At 40.0% G+C, this 20,627-nt stretch overlaps 1 protein-coding gene and 1 non-coding gene across 11 annotated transcripts in view; one reads left to right on the top strand and one right to left on the bottom strand.

The window, feature by feature from the left end:
* CHL1 (cell adhesion molecule L1 like) overlaps positions 1–13,013 on the bottom strand; it is a 197,039-nt gene extending 184,026 nt beyond the window's left edge. For 3 of the 10 annotated variants that reach the window (XR_010947129.1, XM_067755229.1, XM_067755232.1), the window contains exon 1: positions 12,778–13,013. The gene's annotated coding sequence lies outside the window, so the exon portion shown is untranslated. Of the gene's footprint in view, positions 1–11,730; positions 11,932–12,448; positions 12,562–12,777 lie in introns of those variants that run through there. The other 7 variants (XM_067755226.1, XM_067755227.1, XM_067755230.1 and 4 more) reach the window with 6 other exon arrangements.
* Positions 13,014–20,038: 7,025 nt separating this feature from the next.
* LOC137233215 (U6 spliceosomal RNA) lies at positions 20,039–20,142 on the top strand. Its single transcript, XR_010947377.1, has one exon. It is a non-coding gene; the product is annotated as a U6 spliceosomal RNA (small nuclear RNA).
* Positions 20,143–20,627: the final 485 nt, after the last annotated feature.

The following is a 20,627-nucleotide window of genomic DNA, read 5'->3' as shown; positions in this document are numbered from 1 at the left end:
GAGAAGCCCAGCTGAGCTCAACCCAACTGGCTAAAACAACAGACATGCAAGTGAAGCCATCTTGGGGCCACCAGTCCAGCTTAGCCACCATCTGAAAACCACGAGGTGACCTCAGTTGTTACGAGGTGGGGCTAAAGAAATCACTTACCCCAGCCCAGGCTGAATTCCTGACCCACAAAATTATGAAATTTCATAAAATGGAGTTTTAACTTGTTTAAGTTACGGGTTAGTTTGCCAGGTAGCAATAGATTTATGGGACAACGCCCCTTCATATTTTACATGAATTGCTACATGGTCACATTTCTGAATCATTTTTCATCATTTCCCCTCTTAGCTACACATAAGCCTCCAGGTATTTTTCTTCCAAACAATAAGCAGCTTGTGTATTTCCCCAAGAATCTCATATGCAAAACACGTATCTACTGAGGTCTTAAACAGTTTTAAGCCATATGGTGAATTCCCGGTACACAATTCAACAAAATAAATGATGAAAATAGCGTGAACTCAATTTCAGAAGTCAATGGAATGGTGATAGTATTTACACAGCACAGTCTCCCTAAGTGATGGTAATAAAAAAATACACTGTGATTTCCCTATAGTGGGCAATACAACATCTTATCTGCAAAGAATAGTACCTTGGATAGCTATCAGTACATTGCTTCTAGAAGGACATCTTGTAAAAGGTTTGGAGGTTTTATTATTGCTCTTTTGTATTTGTATTTAACATTCTTAAACAGCTACATCACTAGTTAAGAGGGTTTTACGTGATTTTCAGATAAATGATCTGTACTCCTATACGTGATACATGAAAATTTATCTTTTCTATTCTAAACTATGTTGTAATTTCTTAATGACTCAGAACCATCCATATACTCATGATTTCTGAGTTGTCTTTTTCTAGCGTTTCTATCTTTATCCCTTGCTGAAGAGATGTTAGCTGTAAATTCTTTTGTCTGTGAATGAATCTGCAACATTTCCTTCATCTGCTCTAACTTGCAGTTTATCCTGTTGTCCGCTAAAATAAAACAGACAATTAAGCTTACTGGGATGCTTCTAAATTAAGAGTAAATAGTCATCGAATAAGGCTGGTCTTTCCACAATAACATTATTGCAGTTTGGTGAATTTTTGCAGAGATTAGATTTAGGTTGCTATGATGCCTCTTTTGTTCAATTTTTAGATACTAGCTTAGGATTTAAATACTGGAGTTACCTGGTGAGTAAACTCCAAATGAATACCTATCATTACAGTCATTGATTTATTTGACATTTTTACTCTTATTTGTAGCAGTAAAACAGCATGGAGGAAAATGAGCATTGTTTTGGCAATAGGTGAGAAATATTTATTTTTAGGACATCTACATAGGTCAAAATAAATTCGGATTGAAAGTATTTAATATGATATGTTAACTACAGATTAATAAACTACTCTGTATTATTCAAGGCTTCCAATTTTATTTTTTTAATATTTATGGACTGGGAGTAGCTGTGTAATTACTTCAGTTTTCCACTTGAGTTTTAGCATGAGTTGTGAACAGTGCACACCCTCCTGCCCACCCCACGCACGTATACACTTACAGCCACTCACATAATCTTGTTTCATTTATGGAACCAGTTGTAAATAACCAAAACCATATTGGTATGCAATCTTCAAAGACAGTAAGTGCAATGTAAATCCAGTTGAATAAAAATCTAGAACAGGGCCTCCGTTCCCTTCATAGGACACAGAACCAAATGGACAGCCAAATTAGCCTCCCATTAAGGACACATTCTAATTTTCAGAGGAGACAATCAAGGGACTCTCCACCAGAAGCATTCAGTCTGTTAAACCCATTATTTAAATGAACTTGGGAAATGATGACACAAACCTTTCTGTCCCTCCTCATCAGCTCAGAATTTGGAGGGGCAAAGGAAGCGGAATGCATGCTTAATTGAGGCAGTAAATGCTAGGCTGTAGCAGACTGTTATACTGTTAAATACAGCAATGGGTTTTTAATGGCTGCTGTCCAAAATTACACTGGAGATAAATGGTTTATTAGTAATAATAATAGCTGGCACTTTTATCCTCAAAACACTTAACAAATATTAGCTCATTAATCCTCCAACTGCCACTGGGAGGCAACAGTAAATGCTTCTATCCTCAGTTTACAGCTGGTGAAACAGGGAAATTGAAGGTAGTAACCAAGTTTTCAAAAGGAGGTTTTGTATATGGAGGTCAATTTCCAATTCAAACAACTCATGTCAATTTTTATACATAATTGGATGGTATTCCCTCTAATGACTGCCAGCCCTTTTTTGAGGGGATAGTGATTAAGGTCAAATCCAATTTATTTGAACTTGACTCCCATGAGTTGTACCTAAACTGCTCAAGCCTGGTCCTTTAGCATCATTTCAAGCAAATCAATTGTGTTCAAAATCTATTCAGCCCAAATCAATTACATGCGGAAACTTGTATGCATGGAAAAAGGTCTCTTGAGATCCTTTGAAATCTAGCTCCACTGAGAATTGCTGGAGGTCACAATGTGAAACAGGGTCGAGGTCAAATTTAAACACCTTTATTTTGGCTTTCTATTTTTAACCATTCACTCAGATCTCCTTTGTGGAAAACAGTATATGTCTCAAATTAGTGAACAATAACGAATAACCCAAAATAGCCCGTTATTCATTCTGGTGTAGTCTATAGATGTTAAAATTATTATATTTTTCTTTGTTTACTTTTCCATCGTGGACAATGTTTTCAATTTCTTGCCATTGTATAATGCCTTAAGTATTTTAATTTAATGAATGATTTCTCTGCTGAGTCATCAGATGCACTGTACAGAACAAGTTTAGAAAGTCTCTGAATTTATAATACCAAAAGAAGTTCATTTCCTGAGGAGCTAAGTGCTGTACTCTAAAGAAGCAGGCATGGATCAAACAAAAGCCTTAAAGCAATTCCACTCCATATAGTCCAAGGAAATGGGATCTGCTCTATAGACAAAGCAGAAAGCAAACACATTTTTGCCACAATCTATTATATAAAAAAGAGCCTTTTGGAGTCAGTGTTTGAGAATGCTACTTGTATTTTGCATATTAAAAAAATACACATTTTTTTCTAAACACCACACACCAAAAAAATCAAACACCTCTCAAAAATCCTAAATATATTGACCATGCCTAGAATAGAGTTGATTTCTTTTTCCCTCCAAAGCCTTATCTTAACTGACAGCTGCTAATAAAGACAGCGCCGTCGTTATGATAGGTGTCATTTTCAAGAACAGTCAGGCTGGGATACGGCATCTACCACTGCCGACTATTTCTATCTTAATCGGGAGTGGCAGATACACCTTTGTGGAAATGTCAACCGTGTAATGCAATTGGTTACATATAATACCCAGATATGAAGGAAATCCATGCATATTGATACTATAGAGCATCAGAAACATTCCTGCCAAGAAATAAGAAATGGTAATGAGGGCAAGCAAAAGCTTTGGTGAGGGTGAAGGTTGATTTTTACATATACTGGTGCCCAGGACACATTTCAGGGAGACTCAGACACCAAACACTTCTATGACATGATTTTGAAGAAAACACAGATGTCCTCCTTTCCCAATGTATCTCCCACATGGCAGTGCCTCACAATGAATCTTTGCAACAAGAATTTTAAATCCACCATTTTAAATGGCACCATTCCTGGTATAAACATACAATATCATGTAATACCTTAGGAGGAGCCCTTATTATCTACTTTTCCACATGTTTACCTGAGGTAATAAGACACAGAACAGGTAAATCTGGTTGGACAACAGGGATGAGTGCTGGCCCTTGATGAAGACCATAGTTAGAGAACCCTACTAATCCAGGGGGGTACTGACGGACACTGCACACATGGGAAATGAAGTCAAAGAGAGAAGAGAAAGGGTGTGCAATGGACTGAACGTGTGTGTCTCCCCCAGATTCGTATGTTGAAACCCTAATACAGATGTGATGGTATTTGGAGGTGTGGCCTTTGGGAGGGAATTAGATCATAAGGGTAGAGCCCTCATGAATGAGATTGGTACCCTTATAAAAGGGAAACTGGAGAACTCTCTTGGGCCCTTTCTGCCGTTCTCCCTGTGACAATACAACAAGAAGTCAGCAGTCTGCAAACAGAAGATGGCTGGCACCCTGATCTCAGGCTTCTAGTCTCCAGAACTGTGAGGAATAAATGTCTGTTGTTTGTAAGCCTCTCAGTCTGTGGTACTTTGCTACAGCAGTCCAAACTAAGAGGGGGTGCTGAAGGGGTCTGCCGGACTCAAAGGCAGCATAGTGTAGGAGTTAAGATCTTGTGGCTGGGGAGCAGATACTTCTGAGTTTAAGTCCCGGCTCAGCAACTTCCAGGCCATATTGTGTGAGCCAGGACAAGGACGCCCCTACGTCTGTGACACTCAGCGTTAAATGGGTATTATCATAATAGTACTTTCCTCAAAACACTGATGCAGAGATTGCAAAATGCATCATAAACATTTAATAAGTGATAGCTATTTAAGTGTTTGCCTGGCACAGCCTCAGTCCTGCGCAAAGCAGTTATTCAATAAAAGTTTTTTAATGATTGGTCGCTGTCAATGTCTCACAGAACATACAATCAATCAATCAACTAATCAATCAATGTGCAGTGGAATTACGGAAGCTATGTAAAAAAATCTAATCTCTCTACCTTTGGGCAGGGCTATATTCAACCTTGGAAATATAATTGGTGAAGTTTTCAATACTTCCCCTACATTTACTGCATCCCTCAGCATATATATTAACTCTGAATTTGTTTTTAAAAAAAGAAATCAGCTATACGATAGTTCTCTTTTTTTTTTTTCAAATAAGGAAATCTAAAAGCTGTAGAGTGGATTATGAACTTGGTTACGTATCAGGGTATCTGCACTTTAATTCTGGTTTCACCACTGCCCAGCCCGCTATTCGACCTTGCTTCAGTTTTTTTTCCTCTATATAATGAGCTAGCAAACCTGTCACTTTTTGTCTGCCATGTTGTTGAAAAAGTCACATGAGATATGGGGCTTTTAAAACTCTTTAAAAAGCTCAAATAAGTACTCAAATAATGCAAGACATGGTGATTTTTAAATAGAAATATTCAGAAGGAATCTTCCAATTGGATGGAAATGCAGTGTCAAGTGTCAAGAGTCTCAGAAAAGGTCAATACTTATCTTCCCCTTGAACCTTTGCACATGAGAGGTGTTATTTCCTTTGAACACATCAATATGTAAGACATCCCATAGTAAGCTGATATTCTATCACATTACATTCTTTAGTGGAGGTCTTCAACACAGAACAAACTGAATTCACAATCAACTCTAATAGCATCAAATCATCAAAAATCTCCACATTTTTCTCACCAATTTACCTTCTATTACACTGACTACGTCCCTTGGCCAGGGAACATACAAATTTCTCACATCAGGATGCTACCAATGCATCCCTGATCTATTTCCTCATCCTCTTTACCCTGACACCACTACACCAAAGAGAGGTACCCTCCAGAGACCCAAATATCCAGGTCACAGTGACTTCAGGCTGCCAGAGGATTATTTGAGGGTGTCTCCACTTCCTGGGTACGACACCTGCAATCTCTAGAGTTAAAATCACCACTTACAGCAAAAGCTTTTGTTAGGGAGGAAACTCTGCTAAAAATGCAAGCCTGTTACCTTAGAAGAGAGAATACATCTTTTGCATTATTCTCTCTGCTGTAAAGCTCTCATCTTGGAAAGCAGAGATAATGCAAGGGAATAGACAAGTTTGTTTTAAAGTTTGAAGGCCGCAACTGAAACTCACCTCTGGCCATGAGCATGCCCACCTGGGGCAATGAAAGAGGAGCCGAGAAAGGAACAACAAAGAAAAAGAGGAAAAGATAGCCCTGAATGCAAATTTAATGATTCTCCATCTTGTCCTGCCTTTGGCGATTCGAGCTTTCTTCCTCCCCATTACCCACATTCTATACATTTGAAGCCTTCAAGGTGTGCTTCATATTCTTCATTAACCCCCCAGATTCAGATCCCTTCTCCACCTTTCTCCAGGCTGCTCTGTGCAGAGGGATCCAACTTCAGCAGGACACTTGCACCAGGCTCCCTTGTCCACTGCCTGCTAGTGGGTACAGCCACTGCGAGGAAGGAGCCGAAGATCTTGGGGTGTCCTGTTACTCAAGAATGGCTATGTTTCTCTAAAACCACAATTCCTGTCTGCAGCCTTCCCCAAAGCTATGGCTCTCACCTTCCAGTAAATTTTCTCTCTTGTCGTCCCACTGGACTAAGGGCAGTAACAGCCCCAGGGGTGCCTCTGCAGCCCTTGTTGGTTTCCCTCAACCCTGCCCAAAAAGATGTGGTCCCTTCTTTAAATGCCCTTCAATTGCCCCATTTGAGTACTACTTATATACAGGAAAAAAATCAAAGTGAAAGCAAGAGAGTGCCAGGTTTTATCCAGAGAAGATGAAAAACTCTGGGTCCTTTAAGACTGCCAAGGGGACATGTTACCCAGTTCCAGCCAGTGGTACTCTCTGTCACCTGGGCATTCAGGTCCAATATTCCAAGAACATCAAGTTTTCCAAGGTAAGTCAGAAATATGAATTTTATGTGAAATATCTGGGTTTTAAATATTGGCTCAAATATTTCTTAAACATACCTCAGGCCAAATAAACACATATGTAGGCTGGGTTCAGTCCAAGGGACACAGGGTTGGATCTTAAATAGACTACGGTGCCTCTTCTTAAAAAAAAAAAAAAATCCGCTTTTCCTTATAATGCAGAATTATAACAAGAAAGGTAGAAATTCTCATCTATACAGCTCTTTCCTACTCAATTATTTAGTCCAAAAACAACCACCTTCCCTCCCTCATTTGAAATCTCAAGGCGAAAAGAGAGAAACAACCAGAACTCAAAAGTGACAGGAATCTTGATATCTGGGTCTGTTCTAAATGTATGAATCTAATCAAATTATTTAATTTCTGTATGGCTCTCTCCATTCATCCACAAAATCAGGATAATGACTTTTTTCCTACCATCTTCACAGAGACATTTGGCTGAAAAATGAAATACATAGTAAATGAAAAGCACATTTGAGCTCTTCAGAGAATAAAGTGCTGTCTAAACCAAAGGGATAAGTAAGAAAAACCTCAGAGGTTTATCAGAGCTCTTCTTTTTCAACCACATTTCATTATGCCAAGGTAACTGTGAGTCAATGCCTCAGGCCAACATGATATTATAGAAGACCTACCCCAATCTAAGGCGGTGGCTCTCAACTCTTGCATCAGAATCTCACCGGAAGCTTTCAAAAATCCACATGCCTGATGACCACCTCCAGGGATTCTTATTGAACTGATCTGGGTTGCTAGTTTTAAGAAAAGCTCTCCAGGTGATTCTCATTTCAGCCAAGCCTGAAAACTACTACTCAGGATCTTTCAAAGATGTGAAACAATCACAACCAGTATATGTGCAGATAATTGATGTATATGTGCATATAATTGATGTAGGTGTCAACCCATGTTCCATACTTTTAATGATAATAATATAATAAGCTCATACTTGTTCATATACATAGATAACACACTTATGTCTATCTCTCTTTTATCCATTCATACACTGAGCATGGAGTAACTATTATAATAAAAAAGCCAGAATTTACTGAATGCTTAATGAGTTCTAATAAGTTGTCTACATAGACTGCCCCATATAACGCTCATAATAACACACGTGAGCTGGGTATGGATATCACTCCTCATTTCCACAGATGAAATCAGTTTTAGGGAGGTTAAAATGACTCAGCCAGGGCCACACACTGAGGAGTTCACAGAACTGGATTTGGAAGCCTGGCAGCCTGACTATTACAGCCACACCAGTCTGCTTCCCACTGTGCCAGAATCTGTAGGGTTTATGAGATGCATAGAATGAAGCATGTGCCCTCAAAAGATTTTACCATCTGAGAAGGGAATTACGATGCACACTAACATTCACAGGCTGAATAGGAAAATGGTATATTGTAGTCCCTGGAGTCAGGGAGAGGTGGACTGAAAGATGGGCAATGGCTGGCTTTGCTAAGCTCCTACTTCACAACTACAGGGGAAATGAGATGCACGCAAACATCTGAGGAGAGAGTGTGATAAGACCACCTGGAGAAGAAACCCTGGTCAAAGAACAGAGTGCATTTATATATCTGCCATTCAGCACATTTATTATTCTGATCATCTCCCAGTATCACTTGGATTGAATGTTTATGCCCCCCTAAATTTACCAAATTATCATGTCAGTCATGACTTTTGAAGACTTCACCTCAGTTCGAAATTTATTTCTGATTCTTACTGAAAAATTGTGTACACACAATTTTAACATACACACATACACACACACACAGACACACACACTCCCAATAATCTGACTTCCAAAGAGGTACACAAGTTGCAATCTTTTGGTAGTAATAAACTAATGTGAAAATTAAGTAAACATTTTTTACAGAAAATTTTTAAAAACTGAAAACAGAATATTCTCTCTTTGTATTTTTACTATCTAAACACAGTGGAAAGGTAAGCAGGATCATTTTTCATCCACAATACATAAAATCTAAATTAGTTATGGTCTATTTGTGCACTGACTAAAAACATTCGTTAACAAAACAGAATTTTCTAGTTTACTGGATAAATATACCAGGAGAAATTGCAGAATAATGTTAGGTTGCCAAGCAACCACTGCTCTACTCCCTCATTCATCAAGCTTCTTATCCCAGTGCTAGAGAATTCCAACCGATTTGTTTCTTGGGAAAATTACAGTGACTTTCGGTAACACAATAACACTTCTATTCTCAGAAGATAAACTTAGATGTTCTTTTGATCAGAGAGATGTGTTAATTCATTACTCTCTACATGGTGCTAATGAGAAAGCTATAATTAACTAACTATACTAGTGCGACGCATAAAATAAACTGCAGTAATTAGTAATGTTTAAGGTTTTAACCAGATTCCCAAATCAGAAAATACAGAATCTTTCCTCCAATAAAGATGCAGAGAAAGGAGAAATCACCATAACTAATTAAATTGAGAATTGTTTCCATTCTCTACCCTCTCCCCCCCAAAAAAGGGATAGAGGCACGTGATTGCCAAAATGTGAGAGATTTCACTTTAATAGCAAAGAAAATGGCTCAATGCCAATTCTACTTGTAGGTAGACATAAAATGCCAGAGAATACTGTAATCTTTTCTTTGAAAGAATGCTTAGCACAATATTTTTCCAGGAATGAAAAGAAAGAATATTAGGCTTTCACTCATTAGCCGTGTCAATTTAGCATATTGTATGTAAATCACCATAATAATTGCATTCCCTTCATACGGAATTAGTTAGAATGAAGCTGTAATCAAAATGTTCATAATTGAAAATATAGTATTCTCGGTCTCGTTTTGAAAAAATAACAAGGAACACTGATTGAATCAGATAATACAGTACATCATTGAAAACAGCCTTGGTATAGAGACAAGTTGGTCCTCTAGATTATACCTTAGCATGTCAATTAGCTCCCCAGATTCAGGACTCAACACTTCTGGATCTGTCATGGGTTTTTATTTTTACCCTTTGTCTTCAGCCGAACTTAAACTTTCCATGTGCATTACTGCTTAAATTTTTAGGGAAAATACAAAATAGTGAAAAGCTAAATTTTGTTTCTAAAAAGTATTAGACTCTATGGCACTGCTGGCTGTCATAAGTCAAAGTGCAAAATAATTTCCAATAAATGAAACATTTAATGCCAATGCTCCTGGGAAAGAATGTGTAAATGATCACATGAATTTCAGGCAAGCTGTCACACTAATTCCTCAAGGCACCCTTTAAAGATGACATATTCACTGTGAAGAAGGGGGTGTTGGTTGTCGTGCAAAAGTCAAACTTGACTCAATACTCTGCTATCTGAATTGATATTCACAGAGCTTCCTGACACTCATTTCTTCAAATCTAATGCCATTAGCTACCCTCTATTACTTAATTTTCTTTTATGAGATGAAAACTAGTAGAATCTTAAATCAGTCTTAAATCATTACTTTTATTTATAATTCTCCATTAAAAAAAATGAATCAGGCTAAAATATTTCAAGAAAGCAATTTTGGGTCAAACAACCTGCTATCTTCAAAGAATTCAGAAGTTAACTATAAAAATCAAGTTCCTATCCAGCAAACATTTTCCTAGGTGAGGTCTATTTTGTAAAATCATAAGGAGCTTTGTGACGGTGACATCTGTCTGGTTTTACTTGCTTCAGCTTCATCAAAACTTGCCAATATTTTAATAAGCAAGTAATTTAAAAATGAATTTAATACTACTTCATTTAATGAGATGAATTAACTTTAAGGTAATAAATACATTATGTGCAATATCAAATTCTGTCAGACCTGTAATTAGGTCAATGGGGTGTATAGTTTGCTCATCACCAGATATGTTGGAGCACCCATATAACCAAGAGTAGTAATAAACGTCCGTAGCCTTTTCTTTAAAGGGAAGGGCCCATAAGATGCAACAGAGAACAATCTGGAAAACACAGATTAATCATCACAGTCCTGCACTTCTGCAGTGAAGAGTACAAACATGCTCGGAAAGAGATTTTAATGAACTTTCTTAGCCAGTACTCACACCTGCCCAGACATAACTATTTGTCTCCATTTATTCACTGACAGTATTCAGGAGCTTGTGAGGAATGATTATACACTGTGTGCCCTGCCGTTCCTAGAGGTGAGTCCACTGCAGCACTTAAGGCCATAAAATGGAAAGCCATGTTATACACTAGACTCTAGAACCAAGTTAAATTTTGAAAGCCACAGGGTGGTCCATTATAAAGAGAATGAAATTAAGACAAAGCCAATTGCAACATTAGCAGGTGAAAGAGGAAACATTTTTACACACAAAGTGGTAAAAGCAACTGTTTTTTTCTTGTCACTAAAAGTTTCCCCCAGTAGCTTTCTAAGCTTCTCTCTCCATCCAGTTGGTCAGTTTGTATCTTCCAATCTGCTCCAAAGCAACGCTTTGTAGGAGTAGGACTGGCCAGTAATATTAATGTCAATTGATGGTCTCCAAAAGTAGAAATTAGTATTTTGCCTTCAATAAAAATGCAGAGTAATGAGAACACGCCGTATCTAATTGAGGACTAACTTATAATAAAAGTAACGGCGTCAGCAACCATAACTTTTAGTGTTCATTATGCATCAGACACTGAGCTAAACTGTCTACTGGAATTATCTCATTCCAGGCGCTCAAAAACCCTAAAAGGAAGGTACTGATATTATCCCTATTATTCAAAAGGGGAAACTGAGGGACGGGGTCGATAAATGTCTCGTCCAAAAGCACACATCTCAGAGACCATGGACCTGAAATTCGAACGCACGTGAGCACGGCGAGAGCCTTTGCCTTGCACGAGCCCAGGTGGCTCACCAGTTGCCCACCTCCGCGCGCACGCGCAAATGTGCCCCCCACCTGGGGCGTTCCCGTGAGCGCGCCATCGCGCGCGCGCGTGCCAGGCGCCGCTTGCCAGCTCTGGGGGCTCTTTGGGAGCTCACGCGGGCGGGGCTGGAACCTCGCGCCCCTCGAGTTGGGCTGGACCTGGATCTTCCTCCCCGCCTTGCCGCCCTGCTGTGTCACTACACACCCGCCTTCAGCCGCTCACCTCCCACCCCTTCCCCTGCCCGCCCTTCGGCGGACAGCCCGACCACCCACCCTGCGCTCGCCCCAGGGCGCGTCTCCGGGCGTGGGTACCTGAGCTAGCACGACGGAGGCTTCTTGGGCCCTGGCTTGTCGCAGGAATTCCTCAGTCCTGCCCTTGCATGAGAAAGTGAGGCTCGCAGCGGGCAAAAGGAGTGGGAATGAAGGGACTGGCTAGCGTTCCCCAGCCTCCTGGCTCCAGTCTCTGCTCTCCAAATTAATCACTTTCTCCCTGCTCCCTCCCCACGCACACTCTCACTCAAAAAAAAAAAAAGGAAAAAAAAAAGGAAGGAGGAGAGGCACAAAGAGGAAGAAGGGACCTTCCATGACTGGCATCTCTAGCTCCCTCAGCTTCGCTACCAGGGAGCCATGGCAACACGCCCCCAGCCTGACCCCTCGCCCCCTCGGTGGCCTGGGGAGGTGGAGCTCCTAACCCTCCCAGTTTTCTCGCCCCCCAACCCAGCTGTCCACAGATCTCCCTTTTCCAGCTGGCGTCGCGTACCGAACCCCAGCGGGATCTGGAATCCTCCCCTGAGAGTGGGAGCAAGACAGTGGGGCGGGGGTGTTGGCGGAAGAGAACTGAGCCTTACGACCCAAGAGATGGTAAGGGGCAGAGAGGAGTGAAGCCAGGACTGACTCCAAACCCAGCTGGACCTCGCAGCCCCCTCTCGGGAGAGGGCTGGAATCTCCAGGAGGGTCTGGAATCCTCTCCAGAGGGTAGGAAGAGATGCTGGTAAGGGAGGTTGGAGGAAAGACAAGAGGGTCAACCTACCCGTGACCAGGCGGAGAAAGTGGGAGCCGGAGGATTCGAGGACCCGTTTACTCCGTCCGACTGACCGGAGGGGTCTGAATCCAGCCTCAGCCTCCAGGGGGCGGGGCTGGGAAAGGGGGTGTCTCTAACTGGCTTAAGGCTGAGGGACCTCGGACCACCCTACTTCGTGCAACAACGGAGCCCTGATTGCACACCATCTCCGACCCATAAGGAGTTGACCCCCTCCTCCCAGAAGCAAACCACTTACCCTCCTGCTGTCTCGCTCAAAGATTTGGGGAGCCCCCAGGGCTAACGAAACAAACGCAAACTGACCCTCACCCCGGACACACCTGAGTCGCTTCCTGCACCAGATCCGTTCGGTACCTTCCCTCGGGAAAACCTCTCCCTCAGGCTGGCTTGGAACGGGAGAGGGACGTGGGGGTCCAGTAGCTCCCGGCAGATCCACGGGAGTTTCTGGCCGGCCGCTCCCAGCTGATCTGCACGCGGGTCTGCCCGCGGAGATGCCGCCGCGCCCCGCCCACCGCCGGCAGTGGCCGAGAGGACGCGGACCTGTTCTGGCTTGCGCTCCGTTCCACGCCCACCCGGTAGAGGCTGGTTCGCGCCTCTCCTCTCTCCGCTGGTTCTGCTCCGCTACCCCTCACCCACGCCGCTTATTTTCCTTCCCTTTGCACACTCCCGTGGGACAGGGAGAGTTACAGGCTTAAGACTTTTATTTCATGGTGAAAAGCAAGGGACGAAGCCAAAACTTTGCTCGCCATTTTCCACATCTATGGTCAAAGAGGTCAAAAGATCGCTGCCCCTTTTGTCTGGAAAAAAGGAATTTTAAAGAAACCCCTCCTCCTCCCGAGAGTTCCAGTCAGTACATATTCCAGACACGGGTTGCCAGTCTGGTTTTCTCTCACTGCTGCGTGTTGAAGGGGTGTGATGCCATGGACCTATTAAAAATAATTCTTTTTGCTTTCATTCCTCATTTAGAGGCGTGATGGGGCGTGCTATTTAATTTACAAATGATGCTACTTCCATAAACTGCCAAATTATTGTATACATAAATTTACTCACCTTCTTCTGTTACCATTTTAAAAACATTGTTCTAACACTTACGGTCTATAATTTTACCATATTGTTCCCTAACATTTTTTTCCTATTTATTCTGTATTAATTCACTATTATAAAGTAGAAGAAAGCCCTGCGTGCTTATTTCCATTGCAAAAGGCCACTTCTGATGCCTTATCAATTCCACCAAAAAAAGCAAATTTTATTTTAGGATTCCAAAATTAATCTGGGAAAGTTACAGTCCTTGCAGTATAAGTGGTTTATATACCCCTTTCATTTTTTTCTCCACCGTGATCATATTTTCCCAAATTTTCACACAGTACTACGTTTTTTAAAAAAATCCTGTTGAATTTAAGTTCTCTTTGATGGTTAGAGAATCATTGACTTCTAATTTTTACTCTAGTAAGGCAGTGAGATTGACCTTACAGTCTAGTCTGGTTTTGTTCTCATCTAGTGCATTGAACAATGAAGACATTTAGAGCTGTGAGCTACCCTCAGAGCTGGATGCCGCTATAGTGAGCAGCAAGGGGAAGGCAACTCAGGATTCAGCTTCAGAAGCAACTGAATAAAATATTTTGAAAAGGAATAAATGAACTTTTAATTTTAATAATTGCTAACCTTGAAGCCCCAATTCTGTCAGTTCATGTGTGGGCATAGTTCTTACTGACTGCATCGCAAATTGCAAATGCAAGTGAGGGCAGGATTTGTCCTGAGTTTAAATTGAACTGCTGGAGTAATTTCTTTGCCTGAGGCCTCATTATTCACGTGGCATGTCTTCTAAAATAGAAACAAAGATAGAATATTGAATAAAATTCCAACAGGGAAAATACTGTGTCCGTAGGAAAACATTTCCAAGGTCAAGGAGACACAAAGCTAAGTTGATCTCGGGAGTTTACCACATTCTGGATAAATATCTGCTGAGCAAAAGACTAAGAACTCCATCCTGGCCAAACCAACAGAATACTGAAACATATTGTTCTTCTTTTCTCTATGATGAGTTTGCTTGACATCTGGATCATTATTTTAAAAACAAATGTTTATTGAGCACCTACTATTTATCAGTCATTGTCCTAGGTGCTAGGGTACAGTGGAAAACTCAACAGGCAAGGCCAGTTGCGTCTTTTTAAATCAACTGCCCAAAAATATATAAAAGAATACCAAAGTATAATACCTGAAACAAGAAGATGAAGTGTCAGCTCTTAAATATGGGTTTTTATTGAAAGGAAAATAACAGTAACATACTTCTGAGCCTCTGGCACTGCATATAAATTAGGAAATACCCAAAGAGTAAACCCGTGGCTTACCAGGGACAGCCATTAAGTCAGCATATACACAAAAAACTTTACTCCAGGCAGCTACATTTTAAGAAAGAAGTGAGAAAGAAGCAAAAGATAGGTAAGGAAAAGGGAAGAAAGGGAGGGACAGACGGTGGGAGGAAGGAAGAGAGGGAGGAAGACAGGCAAATGATTAACCAAGAAAGGAAAATAGTATTGAGAACAAGAAAGTATTTTAGCCAACTAAAGGAAGTTTTTTTTTAAAAGGAATACAAAATGGAGGCAGTGACTTAAACTTCCACATCCAAGAAACACCTCATAGCTCTTACCTCCAAGGATAAGTTCATATTCTTAATACATATTTAAGGGCAGGCAACCAATCTAGGCTTTCCTGTCCCAAGAAACTTGCTGCTTTGAAACCCTCTCTTGGCTCCCATTCTCCTGTCTGACACTTTGTTCAGCACATTTCCCACTCTACAAACAACACTAATCTATCAGGCATCACTCCTCTGCATGTGGGTGCTGCAGAAAGACTAGATACTTATGTCACGTAAAAATTTGATTGCATTAGCCTTGAAAGGTGTGAATTGCTCTCTCACAATGGAGGAACACCACATAAAATAAAAATTCAACTATTAAATCACAAATGAAGGGGAGAAAAGGAGTTCTTTCATGAATAGAAGCAGAAGGTGAGAGAGATAGGCCAGTCATCTGGAAAAAAGAGAAAAGGTATTAAAAGCTGGGGTATTTTTTAGCTTTTACTGCTAATTTACTGCTTACCCCGGCCTGAACCATCATTTGGTATCATTCCCAGAGTAGGGCCATTGGAGGAATACTGCCTTTTGGCAAAGCCCAGTAGCTAGGGATATGGCATCACTCCTAGAAAAAATTGTTTAGCAGAAGAGCTGTAGTTTTGGAAATGGCATTTCAGTCTATCAGTTCAGAATAGTCACAGATCGACAGAGGTTTTCTGGCCAACTGCTATAAAAAAGGAAAGCCGGATGTTCCACTGAGGGATAAACCCTCAAAGGCAACCTTGGAAGTACAAAGCAGCCACCTTCGGCTTAGATATTAATCAAGCTAAAGAAGACCGTATTAACTCTGAGGACTTAAAATGACAGAGTCGATACTCCTCTAACCTGTCCTTTAGTGTGAGAACAAACGACATGTGTTAAAAATCAAAGGGCAATAATTCTGGAACAAATAAAAAGATAAAATCTTGTATTTCATTCTGTGGATCATTAATATGTGTGATTCACCCTTAGGAGGTCATGGAACCAGCCACTTTAACTGGATTCTAAAAGGGCTAGCTAATGTTATGGTCATTAATAACATTATACTTACATAGCTAAGACATTGCTTGTATTTTGCCAAATCTCAGGCTTCAGGGCATTTGTTGATTTCTTGTGGAGACCAGAAAGATTTCCTATCCTCCAACCAGAAACGCCCAACTGACAATTATGGCCAGCTCACTTTCCTATTGGTGATTGCTCTAAAGTCCTAGTCAATCAAATTTTGTCTCAAAGACCTGTGAACTGTGTTATAGAATGAATTCACATTTATTGCGGGAAAACACTGGTATTTTGGGAGGGTGGGAATTTCATCTAAACCTCTCTACTTCCAACATAATATAAAATCTTTTCAATCTGATAGGGACCTCAGATAAAATATTTTCCTACAACTTCTTTTTATATTGATACCTGAGATGGGTAAGGTTCAGAAATTTTCTCAAGGTTGTACAACCGGTTAGTGGCCTAGAAAAAATTGAAAGATCTCCTAGTTTTTAATCTTGTGTCATTTTAGAATATGACAAGCCACTGCCATCTTGGAAGATAATTTTATTTATTCCAATTCTGCTACAGCAAATAAACGTAGGCTGAATAGTCAGATGGTGAGTGATACCACAAGAATAAGGGTATTTGTCTCTGACATTTACAGAGACAAATAGTTTAGTCGAAGTAAAGGACTTAGTTTATCCTTTTTCCCTGTCTATTTTGTCCAGTTGATTTTGGACAATAGGTTTTGCCACTGTCAACATGAAGTAAACATGTTAGAGAAAAAGGAGAGAACCAGTGGCTCTCCTTAATATAAGACCTTGTGGCAGGGGACTTCCCTGGTGGCACAGTGGTTAAGAATCCTCCTGCCAGTGCAGGGGACATGGGTTTGAGCCCTAGTCCAGAAGGATCCCACATGCCACAGGGCAACTAACCCCGTGCTCCACAACTACTGAGCCTGTGCTCTGGAGCCCGTGAGCCACAACTACCGAGCCCACGTGCCATAACTAGTGAGCTTACACTCTAGAGCCCGTGCTCGGTGATAAGAGAAGCCACTGCAATGAGAAGCCCGCGCACTGCAACGAAGAGTAGCCCCCGCTCACTGCAACAAGAGAAAGCCCATGCGCAGCAACAAAGACCCAATGTGGCCAAAAATAAATAAAATTAAAAAAAAAAAAAAAAGGACCTTGTGGCAGGATGTTGTTTGCTCTCCTCCCTTCTCCTGCCTCACCCCCAAATCTGTTCCTTCTGTTTTTTTTCTTCCTGGGCACATGGCCACCTACCAAAAGACTACATTTCCCAGTTTCCCTCGTGACCAAATTTGAACCCAAGACTAAGTTCTTACTAAAGCGACATGAGGAGAAATGTAGTTGGCAACTTCCAGGTCATCTACTTAAAAATAATCTAGCTTCACAGCTCTTTTACCTTCTAGCTAGTCTGCAGTGGTAAATGTTTTATGTGGAAGAAGACAAAAAAACACCCCTTAGCCTGAGTCGCTGGATGACTCCATGGATTGGAGCCCACTTCTTACCAGGAAATGACTTTATCTCTTCTTTGAGCCAATGTCTTTTGGGGTCTCTTTATTATAACCGTTTAACCTTTTCCCTAACTAATACAATTGTGATCTCTGTCATCAGAACGATTTCAGAATAGTAAAGGAAAATACGAATGGAAGCTGCAGTGGGCAGTGCTATTTTTTTGTTTGCCTGGCATTTATCTGCATTCATAGAGCTCAACCAGCTTTAGAGAATAACATCCCCCTGTGTTTACATGGCTGAGTTGAGGCTAAGTGCAATGCTTCTTATCCACCTCTGGTCCAGGTGACAAAGGCATGAACAACCAATATTTTCTATCCCTCTGATCAGAGCAACGAAAGGCAGATTCAAAAGGAGCCAATGAGAGACCTACCTTGGACTCACTCTGAGCAATGCGGATAAAAACTGAGGATTGCTCAGCAGGCATGAGGTAAGTGAGGCTGTTTTTTATCAACACTTAGAGCACGCCTGACAATGAAGGCACTGCAGGGAAAAGAAAAGGAGAGAGACAGTTACTTGACATTCTTATTTGAAGACTTAGATCTTCAAATAAGCTGAAAGTTCATTGTTTATTAAAAGCTGAAACTGGAATACATCTTGACTCTGTAGCTAGGTGAGCGGAAAAATATTTTACATAAAATAGTTTGTATTGGTTTCCTGTTTCTTGTGATCGAAATCATTTTTATTCACTATAAATGCCCAAGTAAGATTATTCTCTTGGGATAAGTTGTTTAGTAAAAGGGATGTGCATGGCAAAGTGTCTTCCTTTCATGAGATCACCGATCTGATTGGCAATGACCCCCTGAAATACTCTGTCCAAAGGATTCCACCCTATATCTGAGTTCAGCAGGAAAGGACAAAGTGATCTATTAATGATGCCTGTCATTGATATTACACAAGAAATGATTCTCACGTGCCACAGGTATTTGTCATCCTTGTTTTAAGTCATTCTTAAAGTTTGGCATAAATCTAGATGTATGTGGACTTTACTTTTGTAAAAAATTATGACATAATAGTACATTCTCTGGGGGCACATTTTTAGCTCTTTAAAAACGAGCCATGGACCAATTAGTCCTCTCCCTGTAGTGTTTAGTGGCCATAATTCATGCTTTCATTTGACTTTTTTCCTGCAAAATAAACAAATTAATTAGCAGAGATGCATTTAAAGCACAAATTGCTAGTATGTTATACTGTGTTAACAGAAACCATAACTCAATTATTTAGTCATTGCACTGGATTTATTTTCTTTCAGGGGTTAAATGAGACTTATCAATCGATTTTTTTCATGTTGCTTTTCATAATATGATAAACAGACAAACTCAGTAAGGCATTCCAAACCCTATGCCACAGTACAATAAGCTCACAGCAAGGATTCTGAATCCCCTGTTTGTATTGACACAAAAGATTTGCCTTATCATATAGGCATTGGTTCTTCTATCTTCCGCTGTATCTTTTGTGTTTCTCACTCAGGTAGTTTTTTGCCAGCTTATGCTAAAACATTTAAGGACACAGAACTACAGGCACGAGTGTTACATAACCCTTATATTTGCCGATATATAGTGTTTCCTCCAAACAAGCAAAATTTATTGGCTTATATTCTTTTTCCTATTGCTCAGTCCATCGCACTAATACAAATGGGAAACATGGTTAAACTTTTTCCTATCTTGTATAAAGAAGCCAGCATAAAAGTTTCCTAAAATTAAGCAGCTTTTAATATCCTCAAATATAAGTAAAGGAAGAAATTTGATGATGCAAGTCTGGAATATTCCAGGGTCCCTAAAATATTCTGATACAGTATCCAAAGAAGACATACATGAATTGACAAGTACCATGAATATATGCAATGTAGATAATAACGAACAACCATAGCACATAAATCAAAGTAAATAACTTGATAATATTTTGGCTAATGAAAATAAACAAAACAAAACAAAAAAGCAAAGCCCGAATATAATTGCATTACCCAATTTTAGGACAGACACCATTTTAGACACCATTAATTCATGCAACCATTTTAGGAAAAAATAATTACATTACGTATTATTGTTTTAAAATTAAATAATAAAATTAGCAATTATACTCAATAAGTTTAAGGATGTCCATAAATTTGGACCCAGGATTCCCACTTCTACGGCTCTATACAACGTAAATAACCTGAAATACAGGTAACTCAATACGCCCATAAATACTCAATGATAAAATTAATTATAAATACATGAGAACATAATTACCAGGTTGAATTATATGAAATTGTTCCTATGTCAGTCCTGCAAACATGGTGATTTCACACTGTTCAACCTAATGAATTATTCTGCAACCTTATGATGATTAAACAGTCTAAAATTATATTTTTAAAGATTGGTAATGTAAGAAATTCTTTCCAGTGTAAAGTTGTGGAATTCTAGTTATGGTTCCTTTCAGGACCAACCCTCCTGTAGATAAAAACTGTAAAGAGTGCTCGCTTCGGCAGCACATATACTAAAATTGGAACGATACAGAGATTAGCACGGCCCCTGCGCAAGGATGACATGCAAATTTGTGAAGCGTTCCATATCTTTCTGTTTAAAAAATTATATATATGTAGAACTGGGGGGTTTGAATACTCATTAGATATTTGGTAATATTAAGGAATTATTGTTAATTTTGTGGTTGTGATAATGATATTGTGGGGGTTTTTTTTTAATCCCTATCTAGAGATACATGCTGATATATTTAAAACAAAATAATATGATGTTGGGAGTCATTCAAAATAATCTGGGATGAGGGGTGAGTAGTAGCATTATTGTTGAAACAAGATTGTCTATGAGTTAACTGTTGGAAGCTGGGTGACAGGTCATGGTGGAGGGGGTCCTCAAACTCTTCTCTCTTTTGCTTATGTTTGAATTTTCCATAATAAAAACTTAAAAATAAAATAAAAACAAGCAAGCAAACAAAAAAACTGTAAAGAATGGATAGAATATAAACGTAATAACTGAAAGCGCTGGAAGGTTTTCCCAAACAGGCAGATGCTGGAAAGGGTAGCAGAAAAAGGAAACAGCACTGG

This window comes from Pseudorca crassidens, chromosome 10, assembly GCF_039906515.1.
Source record: "Pseudorca crassidens isolate mPseCra1 chromosome 10, mPseCra1.hap1, whole genome shotgun sequence".
In the NCBI taxonomy this organism is placed as follows: Eukaryota; Metazoa; Chordata; class Mammalia; order Artiodactyla; family Delphinidae; genus Pseudorca; species Pseudorca crassidens.
This window is presented reverse-complemented; position numbering and strand designations above follow the sequence as displayed.